This window comes from Macrotis lagotis, chromosome 6, assembly GCF_037893015.1.
Source record: "Macrotis lagotis isolate mMagLag1 chromosome 6, bilby.v1.9.chrom.fasta, whole genome shotgun sequence".
NCBI lineage: Eukaryota > Metazoa > Chordata > Mammalia > Peramelemorphia > Peramelidae > Macrotis > Macrotis lagotis.
This window is the reverse complement of record NC_133663.1, coordinates 230738012-230760046: the sequence shown is the minus strand read 5'-3', so window position 1 is coordinate 230760046 and position 22035 is coordinate 230738012. Positions and strand designations below refer to the sequence as shown.

Genomic DNA, 22035 nt, shown 5'->3' with positions numbered 1-22035 from the left:
TCGAGAGTTTTCAAATATGTGATGGAAAGATTTACAAGGTGAATGACTTTGAAGTTCATGAAGTATTGTATTAATGCAGTTTGAATGAGATTCAATATTTCTAAAGTGCTATAGGTGGAAGGAGGACAGATCATCATAAGACAGATCATAGAATTAGTAGACAGAAAATGAAACAAATGAAGTTCTAGTGAGGGGAAGTCTAATAAAAAGGGACTATCAAAGGAAGAAGGACACAAGCTGGGGTCCTGGGTGAAGTTATTCACTTCCAATAAGCAAGGTACAATGGATTTTTATAGGGTTCTTATCTGGGTTGAACAAAATCAGACACTGGGACCAGGGAGCAGGGAGTTGGACTTGGTGGGTAAGTCATGTTTCTGAAACTATTACTGAGCCATGCTGGGGAAGAAGGGATATCTGGGGTCACAATCCCTGTTGGCAGTGAAAGAAGTTTTCAATAGTTATTTAAGGGCAATTTTCCAGGGGTAACAGAGGAGAATCGTGTCACCTTGGTGCTTTCTTATTTTAGTGGAGTAATAATCCTGCACCATAAACAAATCTGACTACTATGAAGGAAGTAGCTTGAAAGGTTCAATTCAATAGAAAAAGATTCTTAAGGACAAAAGCACAGGGAAGCTAGGGAGTCCAGTGAAGTACTGGGCCTGGAGTTAGGAAGATCTGAGTTCAAATCTGGTCTTAGACATCCACTAGACTTGGGATCATGAGCAAGTCACTTCACCTTGTTTGCTTCTGTTTCCTTATCTGTAAAATGAACTGGAGAAGGGAATGGCAAATCACTTCAGAATCTTTGCCTAGAAATCTCTAAAAAGGGGTCATAGACTGAAATGCCTGAACAACAACCACATTTCCAAAGCATTGAATATACAAAGACAAAATAAAACCATCCCTGCCCTGAGGAAGTTTATATTCTATTTGTGGAATATAATATAAAAGAAATATTAAATAATTCTAAAGAGTTAGAGAAGTCAAAAGGAAAGTGTCTGGATCTGTCCCCTGATCTGTCCTTTCTACTTAACCAACAAATATTTATTAAGCCAGACACAGTGCTAAACAACTAGAGATTCAAAGAAAGGCAAAAGTCTGTCCCTGACCTCCAAGAAGGGTGGTGGAAGGCAACACAGAAAAGGAAGCTTATTGGTGGATGGATATAAGGGGAGAAGGGAGGTAATGCTGTGATAGAAATGTTCAGAGCAGAATAGCCTTCATAGAAATGAAGAGATGACTGACTTGGGCACCCTCATTAAATAAGTGGAAGGAACTCTTCATCCTCAAATTAAAGAGTAGGGCTCCAGGAGCAGAGGGTACTATGATGAGATGCTAAAGTTTCATAATCCAGGTTCCTGGGGCACAAGGAACAAGGAAATGAGGGATTCTACAGGTCACAGTAGAGACTATCTATGCAAAAGTAGAATGAATGAGATGAAATGTCACTTTTGGGGAACAGAAAACAATACTTAAATTCTAAAGAAGATGTGTTTTTACATTTCAAATTTAATAGTATATTAAGTCTGCATAACTCTATGCATAAACTGTGGTGTGTGTGTGTGTGTGTGTGTGTGTGTGTGTGTGTGTAACATGTGCATGTGTGTGCAATTGTTTCCTGTCTGTGGATTTTAATGAGAATTCAGATTAAGGTCCTTAGAAGTGTTGAGTTAAAAGTGCTGGGAGGAAAGTTGGCACATGGAGAAATGAGTCATACTGATCAGAACACAGACAGGCCTTTAATACAAGCTGCCCAGTATCAACTGTTGTCCTGTAATATTTGGTACCTTATCTCAAGCAGTTCCTAGTGTTTGTGGGAGTCTCTAATCTCTACACTCAGCATCAAGTACTACATTAGTTTCCCTATGATATGAGGGGGAGGCTAAGAAGCTTCTTTTGAAGGCAGAGGAAATTCCCTCTTGACCCATTCTGAAAACCAGCTTATGTTTGAGAAAGTATGAAATTTGATTATCTTTATTCTTTTACTTCTAACTTCAAATGTTATTACTAGCCATAGAATGTGTCCAACCATAGTTGTCATCTTAATGACTCCCTCCATGACTGTGAAATTTCTAGATTGACTGTTAGGTAAGTGTTCTTTTCATCTTTTTCTCATTATCTCTGCCATTACTTTCATCTTCATCTATTTTGTTCTTACTTTGTGTCTTAAGGAGAGAAATGAGAAGGCTGGTAAAAGTGTTTTTGCTCAAGTGAAAACAGAATGGATGCCTCATAATAGCTGTGTAGTTGTTTGTTTGTTTTTAATTTTTTACAAAAATTCTCTTACATTAGAATGACCATGACAGACATCAAAAATATAACTGTTTCTCCATACAAAGAATTGAAAAAATAGTCTGGCAGGAAAAGAGACCTGAATATTCATTATGTACAATTTGGTTTTTCCTCTATTTTTGAAATTTAAAATAATAGTTTCATCATTTCCCTCTTTGTCTGTGCTAACTTTTGAAGGTCATAATTGGTCCTTGTATTAAATATACATTTTAAGTCTTTCATGCTGTTTTATTTTTTTCTCTTAAACTGTGGTAATTATTGCATAAATTGTTCTTCTGGTTTTGCTTACTTTAATTTACACTTCCATGTGCAAGTCTTCCCTGATTTTTTCTGAATCTATTCCTTTATCATTTCTTTCATTCCAATTATATTTTAAACTATAATTGTTCAAATATTCCCAATTTATGGGCATTCACTTTATTTACAGTATTTTTTGTTATAACAGAAAGTACTGCTATAAATATTTTGTAAGAAAGTTTTCTCCTTTTTTCTCTCTTGAAGTAAGAATTCTGAGTCAAAGGCTATGTAGTTTAGTGACTTTGGGAACATAGTTTCAAATAGTTTTCTAAAATAGTCAGATCCCTTCACATATCCAACAAAAGTGCATTAGTGTGCTTGCCAACAATTATCATTTTCCATTTTTTGTCATCTTTGTCAATTTGATGGGTGTTAGGTAGAACCTCAGGGTTTTTCAATTTGTATTATTTTATTATTAGTGGTTTTCAGAATTTTTATATGGCTTGTAATATTTTACCTTTTTTCTTTTAAGAATTCTCTGTTCCAATCTTTGATCATTTTATCTCTTGTGAAATGGCTCTGGTTCATATTTATTTGTATCAACTCCCTATTTATCTTCAAAATCAGACCTTTATCAGAGAAATTAGTTGCTATGTTTTTCTTTCCCTCCACTTAACTATTTTCCTTCTATTTTTAGTAGCATCTTTATTTTTTCCATCCATATGCACATGTATATTTTTATTTTTTATTTTTTTTAAAGATTTTATTTGAATTTTACAATTTTTCTCCCAATCTTACCTCCCCCCGCCATGGAAAGCAATTTGTCAGTCTTCATTTTGTTTCCATGTTGTACATTGATCCATATTAAGTGTGTTGAGAGAGACATCATATTGTTGGGTTCTGGTTTTTAATCCACTCTGCTATTCACTTACATTTTAAGGGAGAGTTCATCCCATTTGCATTCAAAGTTACAATTACTAATTCTTTATTGCCCTCCATGCTATCTTCCCTCTGTTTGTATTTTTGCCCCCTCCCTTCCTTTATCCATATTCCCCAGTATTTTGTTTCTGAATATCTCCCCCTTCAGTGTGTTTGCCCTCCTTTATCACTCCCTCCCCTTTCTTTCCCCTTTCCCTTCTCTTCCTTTTGTTAGTTCCACTTTCCCCCCTCCCTTTCTGCGTTCCAACTCCCCTTTTCCCCTTTTAATACTTGAAAGGTTAGATGTTTTTTAAGTTAGCTAAGTATGTGTAAGTTGACTTTAGGCCAAGCCAAGTGAAAATTCACGTGTTTCTCATCTCCCTTCTTCCCCTCTATTATCATAAGTATTTTGTACCTCTTAATGTAATGAGATTTACCCCAATCAATCCCCTCTCTCCTCCCATCTCCTTTCTGTCCCCTTTTTAAAGAAAGTAGTGTTTTTAAAAATCATTCTATCTGAGTCATAGAAAATTCCGAGTATCTGTCACTTCTAGCTAAATACATTCTATCTAATAGTGTTAAAATTCTTGAAAGTTATTAGAGTCTTTCTCCCAAGTGGGGTTAAAGCCAGTTACATCCCAATGGGTAGCAGTCTCATGGATAGGTCATGAATGTCCATTATTTCTGGCTAGATATATTCTCTCTGTTAGAGTTACAATTCTCAAGATTTATGAGAATCTTTTTCCCCATGCTGGGATATAGCCAATTTCAACTTGTTGGATAGCAGTTTTTTTTCTTTTACCATCCCCTCTTTTTTTTTTACCTTTTCATGTGTCTCTTGAACCTCCTGTTTGATGTCCAAATTTTCTATTTAGCTCTGGTCTTTTCATCAGGGATTTTTGGAATTCTTCCATTTCGTTAAATGTCCATCTTTTTCCCTGGAAGAGAAGGCTCAGCTTTGCAGGATAGTGGATTCTTGGCTGCATTCTGAGCTCCCTTGCTCTTCAAAATATCTCATTCCAGGACCTTTGATCCCTTAATGTTGATGCAGCCAGGTCCTGTGTAATCCTTACTGTGGTTCCTTGATATTTAAATTGTTTCTTTCTGGCTGCTTTCAGGATTTTCTCTTTTATCTGATAGTTCTGTAATTTGACCACAACATTCCTTGGTGTTTTCATTTTAGGATCTTTTTCTGGAGGGGATTGATGTATTCTTTCAATAACTGCTTTGCCCTCCGGTTCCATGATATCAGGGCAATTTCCCATCACTAGATCCTGTAATATTAAGTCCAGACTTTTTTTCTCTTCACGTTTTCAGGAAGTCCAATAATTTTCAGGTTGCCCCTTCTTGACCTATTCTTGAGGTCAGTGGTTTTGCTGATGTGGTATTTTACATTTTCTTCTATTTTTTTTTTTCTATTTTTTGATTTTGTTTGACAGGCTCTTGCTGTCTCATGAAGTCATTAGTTTCTGCAGACTCCATTCTTTCTTTTAGGGAAGAGTTTTCTTCATTAGTCTTTTTGCAATTCCTTTTCCAATTGGTAGATTCTGCTTTTGAAAGAGCTTTCCATTTGACCAGTTCAGGTTTTGAGAGAATTATTTTCTTTTTGTATTTGCCCAATTGAGAATCTGAGAGACTTATTCTCATTTTGTATTTGTCCAATTGTATTTTCTAAGGATTTTTTTTCTTGTTGCAAGGTATTAATCTTCTCTTGAATTTCTTTTGCCAAATTTCCCAATTGATTTTTAAACTCCTTCCTTATTTCTTCAAGGGAATCTTTCTGTACTGGAGACCAGATCATATTCTCCTCAAAAGTTCTAGGTCTCTCTGAATTAGGATCTTTTTCTTCCAAGAATTTTTCTATGGATCTGCCTTTCTGCTGACCTTTCTTCATTTTGCTAAGACCTTGAGTTGGGGAGGGGCTGGTTCACAGGGGTTTGGTGTTGGGATCACTAGAGGCTTTACTTACTGAGTGCAATTTCTCTGGATTGCCAGTAGGAGGTGCTAGTTGCTTTCTCTGGCATGTCTGTGACCTTGATTGAGGCTTTCTCCCTTAGCGTGAAGGGAGGGGATGGAGTTATTGAATCCTTTTGCCTTCAATCAATGGTGGGCTTTACCCTGTGGTGAGGTCATCCCTCTCCCTATTGTCAGCTGTGCTGGTTTTTCTGCTCACACACCTATGCCTGAGGCAGAAGTAGTCTGCAATGGTTTGTTCTGGGAAGAGGCCTCAGCAGCAATGGAGGTGTGGACTCAGAGTTTCCTCAGACCAGAGGAGCCCAGGGATGGTGTCCACAGCTCTCCTGCACTGTAACTCTCCCCCCCAGCCCTGTTGGTAAACTCCAGAGGGTCAGCATCAACACCAATGCCTCTGCTCCCTAGTTGACTCTAGCCTCCACCCCCCCCCCCCCCCCCCCCCCCCCCGTGGTATAGCTCCACTGCTGATCCAGCAGGTCCATCTCTCATGCCCTCAGACTCCCTGGCTCTAATTCAGCCACTAATGTGGCTGATCTGGGCTGATATGTCCTCTGGGCCCGGACTCACCCACCCAAACTCACTCAAAGCTGCAGAAGACAAATCCTGAGGCAGATGTTCTTTCTCCTGGCTTTTCTTTCTGGGTTTTGTGGGTTGGATTTCTGTTATGAGGTTTGTTTCATATGATAGATGGGGAAAGATCGGGAGACTTCAGAACTGTGCCTGTCTTCTCTCCGCCATCTTGGCCAGAAGTCTTTTTTTTCCTTCTATTTCTAAAAGCATTAATTATTTATTCACAAATGTTTATGTATTTAAATTTACATAAATTTTATTTAATTAGAATGGACTATTTTCTATTCTATCACTATCTCTTTTCAGTTAGTCAAGAAATATTTACTGCCTATAATGTGCCAGATAATGTGCCAGGCATGGGGGGGTCAGGGATACAAAAAGACGCAAACAGTTCCTGCCCTCAAGGAACTTACAATCAAACAGGGGAAACAACAAGCAAACACAAACAAGCTAAATAAACATTAAAAAGAAAATAATTAAGAGAAGGAAAGCACTAGAATTTGGAGGAATTGGGAAAAGCTAACCGTAGAAGAAGGATTTTAATTAGGCATTAAAGGAAGCTAAAGAATCCAGTAGGTAGAGATAAAGAAGGATAACATTCTAGGTATAGAGGATAATCATGTTTCTCTATCCCTTGTTGTGTCAACAGCTTTTCCTAAAATATAATTGCAAAACCTATCACCTATCCTACTCTTCTATTTTGTTAAAGATATGACCTTTTATACATTGGCAGTGTCTTATTTGGGCACTTACTATGATATTTAGTGGTGAGAGATACTAATGATCTTTTTCCTTCTTCCTTCCAGGTTGCTTTCTGGTTTTTTCAGCAGGCATTGTCAAATAGTGAGTCCTAACCCCAGTAGTTGGAATTTTGAAATTTATTGAACACTCTCTGTCCTATATACACTTCTGCATCTTTTATACTATATGTGTGTGTGTGTGTGTGTGTATAATCAACTTTTCAAATCCAGATACAAATGATATTCATTATATGTTATTGGGCATATAAAATAATGTGTATTTATGAGGGTGAAGAAAGTGTCATGTAAGCTGTGTTTTCTTTCTCCATCCATCATTTCCCACAATATTCTGCACACTATAGAATATAGAAACCCATGCCCAGATTCTCCCCTGCTTACCATGAATAGTGCTATAGAAAGGGATTTTAAGGATTCATAATAATTATGATAAACATAATTCCTACATTGGCCACATCCAATAAAAGTGCCTAAATCTGCACCCTGGGTTCATTATCTCTCTCTAAGGAGGTAGAAAAATATGTTTCAATATGGTCCTCTGGAATCTTGACTGGTCCTTATATTGACCAGAGTTTTTAAGTCTTTTGTTTATTTGTCTTTACAATTTTGTTATTATTGTAATAAATTGTTCTCATTCTGTTCAATTTAATCTTTCAATTCATATAAATCTACCTAGATTTTTCTAAAACTGTACCCATTATTTTTTCTTATAGCTCAGTAATATTCCATTAAATTCCTATACCATAATTTCTTTAGTCATTCTCAAATAGATGGGCTCCCCCTTCATATCCAGGTCTTTTCCAAGCAAAAAAAGAAAAAATATTTCTGTACATATGGGGTATGGGTCCTTTTCCGCTTTTATTTTAATTTTTTACTTCTTTGTGGATTAGACCTAATAATAATAATAATATAATGGTCAAGGGATGTGCGCAATAAAGTAAGTTTTGGGGAATGGTTTCAAACTTCTCTCCTGAATAACTGAACCAAAATACAGTAACACCAACACTGGATTAGGATCACTGTTTTCCAGCAACCCTTCCCATATTTGTCATTTTCTTCATTTTTCAGCTTTGCTGTTTTCATGGGTGTGTGGGTAGAATCTAAAAGTAATTTTTTCTGGTTCTCAATTTCTACATCTATAAAATGAGAGGGTTGAGCTATTTGAACTCTAAGGTCTATCATAACTTTTATTCCTATAACATTAAAGGTTTGTATATGTTAGGAGTTCATTTCTTACATCATTGTTATCTTGAAGATAGGTAAACCAGCTCTATGTATTCATTCTTGGTAAAATTTCCTGCTGATAATATTGCAGACTCTTCCAAGCTAACATATCCAAACTGAAAATATGAGAATGTAAGGAGGGCAGAGAGTGGAAATCAAAAACAAAAAATAAATGGAGATATGGACACATCTATCAAAGAGTATGACATAGCTAAAAGAGTAAAAAATCAATGTGAATAAGTATTGTCAGGGAGTCAAAGAGAGGGGAAGGGATATGTTATTGAGGAAGAACTAGGTCTTAGGTGCTGTTTTGCTCCATGAGAAAGAAATTTTGCCAAGACAAAGAAAGCTGGAGCTCCACCTGTCACAGAGAAGAGCCAGGTAGAATGAGGGAATGATATGGTCCCTGCCAGAGGGAGGCCTAGAGAGAAAGAGGTAATATTGAAAAGAAACAGGAAATCTTATTTATGTCTTCCCTATAAACCTCCCACCACATTTAATATAATTTTGCCTTTTCTTTCATTAATTTTATGTAGTTTGTTTCTTAGTTCTTCCTAATGATAAGAGAAAAAGAATCGTATCTTCTTCATTCCAAATACTTTACTAAGGGTTGAGAAGGTACTTAAGGGTTTAAGGAGGTACTCTCTTTTTTTTTACCAAGCATATTTATTAAAAATATATTTAACATTTTATTTTCCCTCAATTACATATACAAACAAGTCTAACATTAATTTAAAAAATCTTGAGTTCCAATTTTTCCCCTTCCTGCTTCTCCTCCCCCTTCACTGAGAGGGCAAGCAATTTGTTATAGGTTATACACGTATCACATTGATTTTGAATTGAGAAGGTCCTGCCCTATTAACAACAGAAAGCTGCCTCTTCAATATAGGTCACATATCCCAACACTAACCTCTTTTCCAAGAGATATTGTTCTGGCTAGAGGGCATCAAGGTGTTAACTGATAAAGGAAACATTATCTAAGATTGGCAAATATATGAAGATCATAACATTCTTTGCTTAATAAATGCTTATTGAATTTATTGGGTGATTTTCCTGCTTCTTATTAGAGGACAGTATTCTTTCTCCACTATATATATATATATATATATATATATATATGTATACATATATATACATATACATATATGTATATATATGTATACATATATATACACATATATATACATATACATATGTATATATATATGCATATAAAAGACTCTTCTCACTCTAGTGGCATTCCATTTTTATCTCTATTTGCCATTTTTTTGTGCTTAATGAAACTTCTTTTCTAGTTTGTGCTCATCATTACCTAATCATTGTTCAACATAATTTATTATCCTTACCAATCTTTTTATTGTTCCAAATGAGGTTTTGAAATGCTCTTCAAGTTCAAGTCATTTAGATTTTGAAGCTTTATCTGTTAGCAGCCTTCATGCTTTTGGATCCACTCAGCTGAGCCTATTTTAATTATTAGATGTCATCCAATTTTAGACAGTTCCCACTCTTGGTAATGATATTTCCCTTTGGAATTTTGTATAGCACCGTCCAGCCAATGATTTCATGAGTTTAGATGTGAGTTTCTCATGTTCTCTAGAAAAGATTTTCTGCAATATTATAATTTCTTAAGCAACCAACAATATATTACATGATATAAAATTCACTGGAAAGTCACAGACCTCCATCTTTTCTTGAAGAGATTATATTTAAGAAACTAATTATTAATGAGACTGAGGGACATAAGTGAATAGTAAGCAACTAGATTCCAGTGAGCTTTTTTATAAGAGCCACCTCTTATAACTTTTAGGGATTTGGTCTCACTTGTAAAGGTTATCATGGACATATGATACTGCCTTCATTTGGAGAGGACTAGGTAGAATGTCAAGTTTTTAAATGAGGAAAAATGAATTTCAAGTGGTGGCTAATAAAGTGTGGAAAGAAAGTCCCAAGGGGATTTATTCCCCTCTCATTTTTTTCCTTGCCCAATTTATTTCTGAACTGAAGTTACAGTTTGTGAAAACAGACTTTTTCCAGTGTGAGTAGAACATTTCTGAAATAATACAAGTCTCAGTATCAAATAATTTGCATCCTATGTGAAGATAACATGATCTGCCTACCATAACTGACAGCCTTAGTCTTGAACAAGTGACTCAAATCACTTACTAAATATACAACATTCACAAAGACAATGTGATTAAGCATATTTTTGAAGGTCCTTTAAAATAAACTTAAATGAATCTCAACAGAATAAATGGAACATGTCATCCACGAAGGTTGATTATAATGTTTCTTTCATTTCTGAGTTAGGTCTTCATAACTCACTCATACTGGTTGTGTCAAAAGTTATATCTCTTTCAGAATGAAAATAAACACAATATATATCTCCCATTGCATGGAGTGTGGGAGGGGTAGAAAGGAGAGTAATATCTCATATTTTAGCACAGGGTAAAAACATGAGGTACATCTGCTTTTGAAGAAACTTAGGTATGCTTAGGTATTAGGTAATATTTGAACACTGCTATGATTCTAATTCTAATTCTAGTCGATCCTGAATTGGAGACTTTATAGGAATTTAGTGGGTTGGACTGAATTTGGGAAGTTGTGCATTGATTATGATAAACTCAAACTTCTTTCTTCTCCCTGAAAGTTCATTTAAAAATTAATATATATTTGATGATACTTTAAGGCTGTGAAACATGAAATGTCAGAGTCTACAAAAATTTATAGGTGCATGTAAGGTCCCCTTACAAAGGGATTTGGAGAGACATATGGTGAGCATGGATAGGTTGCAGTGTATTTCTAATGTGGAACTACACAGATGAAGGGGCACGAAAGATAATGGAGACTGTTGTTCATCCTTCATTCTTGAAGAGAACCAATAATATCAGAAAAGTCAAGAGTTGACTTACAAGTGAATTGAATTTAAGTGAGTCAGAGCCATTCAAAATTTTAAACCTCAGGTTCTCCTTCAGAGTCATAGGGGTCCAGTAGTGAGGCATAGATTAGTGACAGACAATGGCCCTAGATGTAATAGGAGATCTTAGTCTTTCTAAACCAAGGTCTTTCCCAGGTCTTAGTTTGTCTGAGTCAATACTCATTTATTAGTTAAAGGATAGGTAAGAATTAAGGCAAAATATGGTCTAGTGTGTCTTAACAAAAGAGAGAAGGACCCTCAGAGTTCTTGTCAAAACAGAAATGATTTCTATTTGCATTTTGAGCTTTCAAGATCCCCCAAAATGAGCAAGTGAGGCTTGGGCTGAGACATATAAGTAAGAGCCAGAGTAATTTTGGCTTAATAGCATAGTTTAGTAGGTGCAATTGAAACCCAATGGGAAGAGTATGACTGGAAGAGCAAGTAGTATATTGCAATATGCTAAAGACAAGGGATAATTGACAGCCTTCGTGTTCCATTGACGCCCATGTGATATCAAAATTTCTAGAAGAAAGTCTTCAGCATATTAAGTGATTGCGAAGACAGAGACAAGAGTAACTCAAGATGAAAAGGTGTGATTGGTTTGAACTCCTGAATGTTCTTATCACTGAGTCAAAGAAGTATTAAACTAATGTCTGATAGAGAGGAACCTTTAACCTTCACTGTGAATGTAATTTGCTATTCTGACAGTCACCAATATACAAGTGAATTGTGCCTTAAAAATTTATAAATTATATTTTTGGTACTCACAGAACATTTCTCCCACCCATAAACAGTATTAGAAATGGTGATACAGTTCAGAGACTTGCCTATTAAAACGTGATCCATTTAAAATATAGCTGTAATAATATGAATTTGTAGTAGATAAACCAGTGGGGGGGACTCAGAAAATGATTACACTCAATAAGAAATTATTTTTTCTCTCTCATAATTCTTGAGGGGAAACATTTAATTTGAAAGGATAATGAAAAGACAGATGGGGATTTCTAGAGGAAACATCTGAGTCAAACACTTGCATTTTGTTATGTTAAATTTAACTTTAAAATGAGTCTTCTTTAATATAAATACTATTACATAGAATTACTGTGAGAAGGGGTATTTTATGGTACTATATGTCAAACTATTGGGAGAATTATCAACTATGACTTAGATAATTTTGGGAGGAGCTCATACAATAGAAAATAGAAAATTCCCTGAGGAAACTGGGTAAGAATTGAAAGAGAGAAAGGGAAAGATAGAGGAAGAATGAAAAAGGGGGTTGTGAGAGATTGACTGAGTGTGATTTATTGACCTTTGATTAATGAAAAAAATTTAGAAAGTGATAGTATAGTATATATTCATTGACCTCCTATGGGAAATGATGGACAATATGTAAGTTGGGGCATCATTGCTAGTTCAGACAATTTCCTATACTTCCAAGGTTTCCCTGGAACGCCTTTATTTCAGTCTAGAAAAGATGAAGAGATGAGAGAGTTGAGAGAACTTGCTAGTGAAATAGCTTCAAGTACCTTTTTTTTAGGAGGTGGGAAATGGAATTTTTTTTTTGTATATCATCTGGTGTACAATAGCCTATTTTTTTTCAAGTAGGTACATTCAAAAAAGGAAATGTTCAAAACTCACTAAGTATAAATTCCTCTTTTTTAAAGGTTTTTTTGCAAGGCAAATGGGGTTAAGTGGCTTGCCCAAGGCCACACAGCTAGGTAATTATTAAGTGTCTGAGACTGGATTTGAACCCAGGTACTGCTGACTCCAAGGCTGGCGCTTTATCCACTACACCACCTAGCTGCCACTAAATTTCTCTTCTTTATTTCTACTATTGACAAAGTCTAATTAATCTTCCAACAAAAAACAAAACTCATTTAGACCAAAACCACATAGTGATGCATTAATATGTCAAATTTTATGCATTTTTTTGCATTTTATGCAAAATTTATGCATTCATTACTCATATTGACCATTCTTACTCTCTCATGCAGCTTTACTGATTGTAATGAAATTTAATGATAATAAAAGGATCATTGCCTATTCTCCAAGTTTCCTAGAATATATTATAGGGGCAATAGGCTCTGTTGAGATTTTCTGGAATTCCACTAATTCCTCTTTGCCATTTACTCAACAGAATTGATCTATAACAATGATCTAGAAACCTTTTATTAGGAAAAACAAAAAACATTACATTGTCCTCTAACAGTTTTTCATTCACTTCACAGGTGAATTTTTCACAATGGAAATGGTAATGATTAACAAGGTAGGAAACTGGGGAAAAGGAATTTCCTTCTTTTTGTATAAAAGATTTTGGTTCCCTGAAGTCTTTTAATTTAATGGTGGTGGAAGATTTGGAGAAGGATAATGAGTACTGAATGTAAGGTCCACATAAACAGAGGCTTGAACCCCTTTCCTAATGAGAATCCCACAAATCAAATAAAAGGGGGGGAAGGGAAAGCAGAATGAAGAAGCATTTAATAAATGTTTACTAAGTCCCAAGCACTGTATTAGTGCTTTATAAATTATCTCATTTGATCCTTAGAACCACCTAGATCCTTATTACCTCCATTTTCAGATTGAGAAACTGAGACAGAGAGAGATGTTAAATGATTTGTCTAGGCTCACATAGTTAGAGGCAGCTGGTGGAACAGTGGATAGAGCTGCAGATCTAGAGTCAATTGGTGAGTGTTGAGTTAAAATTCAGTCTCAGTTTACTAAGCAGTGTGATCCTGGACAAGTTACTTAACCTCTGTTTGTCTTAATAATAACATCTACTTCCCAGGATTGTTGTGAGGATCAGATGAGATACTAATTATAAAGTGTCTGCCATGTAGTAAGTGCTAACTTATCTAACTATTATTATTTTCCATTAAATGTCTGAGGCTGGCTTTGAACTTATGTCTCCAGCACCCTGTCCATGGAGCCAGCTAACTGCAGCTGTCAACTTCAGTTTCTGTAGACTGATCATGATCTATAGGTTGAGTGTACTCATTTCATTTAAAAAAAAATTTTTGTTTGTGTTTATAATTAGTACAGTTCTGACTTGGAATTTTAAATAAAAAGTATGATTTCATTGAAAAATTATATATATATATATATATACATATATATATATGATAAATTTTAGCCTCCTTTGTATCTGCATTCTATGTCTTTAAAAGCCGAAAATATTTTATACAGCAAAGAGCAATGATGAATTATTGATATTTAGAGTATAAGTTAATAGGGATTACACATGGCATATTTGAATTGCAGTGCTACTCTTCAAATTGTGAGTAACCTCCAAATAAAATTGTTTTGAGCATTAGTCAAGAGAGCTCAAGAAGACCATTGAATCATAGCATCAAGATGTCTCAGAACTAAAGTTAATTTTGCAACTGTTAAAGCGTCAGCTCAGTTATTGTCCTGAAAAATCATCCTACCAGGCTCAAAAGTTATAATTGAAGGTAGCATATATTGCTATCCTCTAAATAGAAAAGTTAACTTAAACATAATTTCAACAAACCAAATTAAAGATATAGGAATTACTTTGTAAATATAAGTATTTTAAGTGAAAGTCGAAGGGTATTTCCTCTAACTAGTCTCCTTACTTTAAGCTTCTCCCTCATTCAATCCATTTTTCATATGAATATTCTTTATGCATAGATCTGATCAGTAAAGTATAGTGAAAGAAGCACAAACTTTGGTGGCAGAAATCCTAGGCTTGATTTCCAACTGTGCTATTTATTATGGGCAAATCATTGTGGTAAGCATTGAAAATTCAAAGAGAAAAGTCAGATAGACCTTGCCCAAATGCAGCTCACATTCCAATACCAGTAGAAAATTGTCATTGTCTAATACCAGGAGAAAACTGTAGCTGGTGGAGCATGAACATACAATACCTCTCTTCAGTCACAGCCAAATCTTAAAAACCTTGTAAATTTTTCTCCTTATCAAATATCTGCAGCCCAAAGTCTAAAAATAAATGGGTTAATTTATGGAATAAAAATCACTTCAGTTCTTTAAAAAAGTATTTGGTAGGATCTGATGACAAAGCAGACATTAATATACCTTCTTTAGTATCATTTCCTTTGAGAAAACTATTCATTGCTGATACTGAACCATTTGACAGTGGCAAGGACTTTGTGAGAATTTCTGTTTTTGAGACTGCAGTAGATGAAACTGCTGAGGAATTGAGACTCTAGCAACTTTTGTTGAAGCTATTATTGAATCAGAAGCTACTGAGCTATTGAACTAGCTAGGTGTCATTTGGTTTGATGGTGGTAGGGATGGGAGGTTTACATACTCTGCAAGTGACAGTAAGCATTGTTAAACATTGTTAAACTAAAAGCTGGTTGTCAGGTGTGCATGTGCCTATATATTATATATATATATATATATATGTATACATGAATATATATGTACATATAATATATTCATAAAAGCTGAAAATTGCACTGATTTAGGGTTATATTAATTTATGTGTGTGCGTATATACATTTATTTATCTATGTATGCTATATTTTTGTGTTATATATATATATATATATATATATATATATATACATGTGTGACCGTTATCATGCCTTGTATGCTATATCTAACTGGAGTTTTCTCCATTATCTTTGCAAAATCTATGCTTTCCTACCTCTATACTTTGACTATCTTATTCTTTATTTTTGGAGTACCATTGTAGGGGAGAGGAAATAGAGTGGAAAAAAATATCTATTGAGATCCTATAATATGGCAATAAGTTCTGTGCTATATTTCATTTTATCCCTTTTCTATTCCATTTCTATGTGTTTAAATATTACCCATCTTTTTTTTCAAAGATTTAGCATAAGTAGGATCTTATCCATATAGCTCTCCCTCATGTTCTTTGTTAGCATTTTATTGACTTTATATCTACCCCAGTTCTAGCACATAGACTTTTTAATAGGGGGAAATGTCATATATATATATATATATATATATATATATATATATACATATATATATATATATACACACAATAGTTCTTTGATATATGTTGATATTATTGTATAGTATTGTTATAGAGGTAGTTATGTAAAGTCTGTGTGCACATATATTATAGAATCAGAAATTAAAATCTGGAAAATTAAGATCAGTGGCCATCTAGTTCAACCACATCATTTTACAGATGAGAAAACTGAGAACCACAGGTACCAAGTGACTTGTCCCAGGTCACACAAATAGAAAGCATCAGAATTAGGCATGGGATTTAAATCCAGACTCTCTGACTCCATTTTCTTGATCAATATTTGCTCACTTTTTATTTCAACATACAGTGGACTTTAGATGCCAAAGACATGTGGTCTAATATTATTTTTAAGATTTACTTGAAAATTTTTTTATCTCTGTGCCTTTACTTTCTTAATCTCTACAAGATAAAAACTATTTTTATAATAATACTAAACATTAAATTTATATACATCTTGTGTTTCTAGTAAACATAGGTAAATATTGCCATGTATTTCCATTCAGATTTATTTTTCCATTGATTCAGTAGTTTTTCTAATCCACTAAAATATTGTTTGATTCTGGCACAATATGGAAATCTATTTCTGGAGACTCTTCAGATTTCTAAGATTTGGAGCCAAAATCAACCTTAGAGACCCATCGATTTTTAACCTCCTTATTTTATAGAAGAAGAACTTGAATCCCTGATGTAGAATACTTTGCCCAAGGTCAAGTTGTGAAAACATGTGAATGAATAAATAAATAAATGCATGTAATCTGTCTGTTACTTTTACTAAGTTAGCAATTTTCAGTTAGTAGGAAACTAAGGTGGGATTCAACCCAGGCATTCTGACTTTTAGGCAATGTAGTTCCCAAGTTCTTAATTAAGAAAATATTCAATTATTTGTGCATTATAGGTAAAATAAAAGAGATTATTTATTATTCCATGCTTTATAATACTCTAAAGACTTAATGACAGTTTTACTTGAAGATATCAGAAAATTGTAACTTCTAATAATTTTGGAGGAAACAACCACTGAAATAGGCTGGCCTGGGGTTTTTTACCTAGTCATTTTTATGATAGTCAATTCCAGAAAATTATTCAATCATAAACATATATTAGGCACCTACTCTATTCCACTGGGAATGCAAAAGAATAGTCTCTGCCCATCTCTATTGGGATGTTCCAGAATCCTAAATAGAAGGTAATATGAATAATAATCAGAATGAAAATAAATTACCTCAATATAGTATGACATTTGATTTTTATAGATAACTACCAATGCAAAATAGTCATCATCTTTCTTTATTTTTGAAAGTAAACTTTTATAAACTTAGAACATAGTTACTTTTGATGGAAGGAAATCAGTCAATAAGGATTTAATTAGGCACTTTCTATTTGTCAAGCATTGGGGATATTAAAAAAAGTGTAAAAAAAGTCCCTGCCCTCAAGTTTACATTCTAATGGGGGAGATGGCATGGACATAAGTAATTATGTACAGGATACATACTTTGGAGGAGAAGACACTTGCATATGGACATCATGGCAAAGGCCTCTTGCAGATGGCTAGAGTTTGTGCTGTCTTCAACAAAACCCAGGATTCTCTGAAGTGAGAAGTAAGATAAAGAGAGAGAAAATTTCAGGCATGGGGACAGGCTGTGCAGAAATGTAGAACTGGAAGGAGGGGTGTCATGTTTGAAGACTAGCAAGTAGATCAATATCGTTAGTCTATTGGGTATGTTGGAAAGGAATAATGTGCAGGGAGACCCAAAAGATAGAATGAGTCCAGGTTACTAGCTTTGAATTTGATCTTAGAATTATAGAAATAGAGTTGGAAAATAAGTTAAAGGTCATCTAATTCAAGACTAATTTTATAGATTTAGACCTTGAACTTTAATTGGCCTGCCCAGATTACAAAAATAGTAAAATGTTGGAGGAAGGTTTTGAATCCAGATTCTCTGAATTAGTGTTCTTTCTACAACATCCCATGGAGTCAATGCAGATTATTGAATACAGAAGTGAAAATGTTATATTTGGGATTTAGGCAAAATCACTTAAAAAACTATATAGTAGAGAAAGACAGAACAAAGAGACTAATTAGAAAGTTATTTCAATGGTCTATTGTAGTTGCTTGTCCTTCTCAAAGGGAACCAAGACATCAGGTGATTCCAATGACATTTTTGTGTATTGGATTTAAGTGAAGGACTGTGTAGAGTATCCAGCCTCACGTTCTCCTTCAGAGCCATTTGGCTCCAGTGGCCAGATGTGGATTAAGATGGCTAGAGATGGTCTTGGATGCAATGGAAGACCTTGACCTTAAACAAAATTTGATGATGGTTGGAGCATGGTTAGATGGAGAGATGTTGTGTTGGTTGAAATAAGATGATATGGCAATAGATTGGCTATGTAGTATGAGAGTGAAGAGTTTAGGATGATACCAAGCTTGTGACTCTTGGATGCCTGGAGGGGTGGTATTGATCTCCATAGTAATAAGGAGATTTAGAAGAGGAGTGATTTTGGAGGGAAATATAATTATTCTGTCTAGAATATGTTGAGTGTGAGATGTCTCCAGGATATCCAATTTTAAATATCCAAGAGATAAACTGAAACTAGGGATCAGGAGAATGACTGGTACTTAATTTATACAGTATGCTGTGAATCATCAGTATAAAGATGGTAATTAAACTCATGGGAGTTTTTGAGGTCATGAAGTAAGAGAGAGTGAGGAGAGAAAAGAGAAAAGGGACCAGGACAGAGCCTAGAGGGACATATACAGTTAGTGAATATGGCATGAATATGGATCAAGTTAAGGGCAATAAGAAGAATCAGAAAGAGTGCTAAGAGAAAGTATTGTCTCAAAACCCAGAGAAGAAAGAGTATTTAGGTAAAGAAGGTAATCAACAGTGTTAAATGCTTCAGAGAGCCCAAGGAGGAAGAGGATTTTAGCAATTTCAGTTGAATAATGAAGTTAAATTTAGATTTGGCCTTTTGGTCACCTAAACAAATCCAAACTATATGTAAATATAATGGCTAATCTTGGACTAGAAGAAGAGATGAGGAAATACTTCTTTATCTTTTTTTCCCTTCTTTTTTGGTAGGGATGCCTGTGTCTGACCATATGAATTTGGATAACATTTTATATATATATATATATATATATATATATATATGTATATGTATATATATACATAGTTATTTATGGTTGTAGTGTGAGTTGATTTTTACTTGACTTATTTATCATAAGGGAAGACTTTGTTGGGATTGGGAGCACATACTTTTAGAAATGACTATAATATAAAAATAAAGGGCATTAATGAAAAGCCTTTCAGGGTTTAGATCAATTCCAATTAAATCAATTTAAATCAATTCAGGGACTCTTAAAATTTTTTGTGTGTCATGAACTCCATGGTCAGTCTGATGAAGATGAAGTCAATTAGAACCTCTTCAGAACAGTGTTTTAAATGAATAAAATAAAAATATAGGATTGAAAGTATACCAATTATATTGCAATATTTTCATTAAAATTATAAGAGCCCTTAGCCTAATTATTAAATCTCTCTTTCTTATTAACCAATTAACCAATTAATTTTCTTAAATACAGAATTTCTCATCCCTTCCCCTACAAAGTATAAGATTTTTGAAGAAAGCAAGGAGTTGGGGGTAGGGGAAGGAACTAGGTAGAATGTCAGTCCTGTAGTAAGGAGGACCCAAGTTCAAATTTATCCTCAGACACTTGCTAGCTGTATGACCCTGGACAAGTTACCTAACCTTCTTTGCCTCAGTTATTTAACTATATAATGAACTGGAGAAGGAAATTGCAAACTACTCTAGGATCTGCCAAGAAAACCCCAAATGTGATCACACAGAATCAGACACAACTGAAAGACTGAACAACAACAACAACAACAACAACAAAAGAGGGAGAGTTTTTCATTTTTTGCATCCTCCCTGGATATTTAGTTCAATATCTTGAACATAGTATGTTTTAAATGAAGTTTCCAATGAATTGAATTGTTTAGAATTACACAAGTGAAATTTTCAAACAGTGAGTCAACTATTTTGACTCTTCATATCTTTGTTATTTAATCCTGCATTCTTCATCTTAGTCAACATCTGTGCATGGAGCCTTGACTCAAAATGTTTGAGTTGATATCTAACATCAGATACTTACTAAATCTGTGATCCTGGGCAAGTCACTTAACTTCTCTGTACTTCAGTTTTCTCATTTGTATGAGATAGATGATAATGGCATTTATCTCTCTGGGATTTATTGTGAGGAGTAAAACGAGATAAAACTTGTAAAGCTCTTTGTGGACCTTGAAATGATATATAAACGTTACCCATTATTATTTTTGACTGCAGTTTAGATAAATGAGAGTGAATGACCTTGGAACACAGTAATACTTAATAAGTGCTTTTGACTGATTGATTGAAGTGCCACAATGAATAACATAAGCAATAGATGACATAGTTGCTAAGGAGATTGTCAGAGTAGAAGAATCAGTTCAGGATTGCAAGGTTGCTAAAGAGGGCAAAAAAGAGAACTTTTAGCCTATATTTCCAGTGAGGTTAAGGGAAAGATAGGATTCTATGGGACTTGACAGAGAAAATAATTATTCTCATCTCCTATTTCACTTTCATCTTTTCCGCCAAGGAAGGGAAATGAAGAACTATTCCAATTGGAAAGGAAAGCATAGACTTGATTAAGAGATAACTAAGGGTAAAGAGATATTTAGTATGGTCATGCCATTAAATGAACTCTCCAGTTTTGATCAATTATCCTGCAGGGTATCAGATAGAACTTTCAGATGTGAGCAAAGAGCCACAGAGAGTGGTGGCAGAAGACTGGAGATAGGTAAAAGACTGGAGTCCAGAAACTACAGAAGGGAATTAACTTGAAGTCAATGACTATAAGATTTTAGTATAGATTCTTAAGCAGTTTTCTTATAAATGTTTAGAAGGGAAAAAAGAAATCAATGAGACTCAGAATGTGTTTAATAAGAAAGAAATTATGTCAAGGTAACCTTGTTTTCCATTTTGATGGGGTTAGTAGACCTATAAATCAGATTATCTTGAAAGATATACTTTATCTTGATTTTATCAAAGTATTTTATCTCTCTTCTGACATCTAAGTTTCTTGAACAACAGTAATAATAGCTCACTTTTATATAATGCTTTATTTTACAAAGCATTTTTACCAACCCTCTCATGAAATTATTGGAGAAAAATTAGAGAAAGTGTGTTAGGTATTAGTACTATAGATTGATTTACAGCTTTTTAAACTATAATTAATGAATGATAATAAAATAATCTATATAGGGCTATACTATTTATGGAATGACTAAAGCAACTAAGCATGTTTAACCTGGAGAAGAAAATCAATTGCTTGCTTCAGTGAAATAAAGACTAAAATTAGAGAAGAAGAGCCTTTGTGGAGGCATGGTCATGACACTTTACTCCAAATATCTTATAGACAAATTTTTATCACAAGGGTTATTAAATTATAAATTACTTGATGATAAGGGACATGTCTTACTTTAGAGTTGTATTTCTCCCTAAAACTAAGACAGATACCTGACCATCATAAGTCCTTAAATGTTTGTTGAATGAATGAATGAATAAATTGTTATTTCTCCCAAGATTCTGTTTCCAATCCTAGCATCCCATCGGAATTCATATGCGCTTTATCACAACAACTTCCTTTTTAAATCTGCTCCAATATTCCTCTTTCTGATGAGTGGATCAGTCCTAGTCATCCAGGTTCACAAATTCAAGAACATGTTCAGCTTCACTTTCCTTTAACCCCTTAATACATCAATGGATAATTATATCTCTAGAAAGCATCTCATCCATTCCGTTCTTTATGTTCACATGACTATCAGACTAGGTCAGGATTCTTATCTTTTATCACCTATAGTATTGTGTTAGGGTCTAATTAATTTGCCTCCTTTCAGTCTACCATCTTTATTCTTCATTCAACTTTCAAAATAGCATTGTTAAAGACAATGGAATTTCTAAATTCAAGAAACTTCTGTAGCTCTCTATTGCCTCTGTGAAAAAATTCACAATCCTCAAACTGACATTTAGAATTATTCACAATATGACTCAAACTTACATTTATATTTTTCAATTTTATTAATTTTTCTAATTATATTTAAAGACAGTTTTCAAAATTCATTTTTTGC

The 22035-nt window shown here is 34.3% G+C and overlaps 1 long non-coding RNA gene across 1 annotated transcript in view; it reads right to left on the bottom strand.

Moving 5' to 3' along the window:
* Nucleotides 1–22035, bottom strand: part of LOC141492063 (uncharacterized) — an 88074-nt gene that overhangs the window by 30691 nt on the left and 35348 nt on the right. Inside the window, exon 3 of the long non-coding RNA XR_012469841.1 lies at nucleotides 17361–17454. This is a non-coding gene — a long non-coding RNA (uncharacterized LOC141492063). The remainder of the gene's footprint in view (nucleotides 1–17360; nucleotides 17455–22035) is intronic.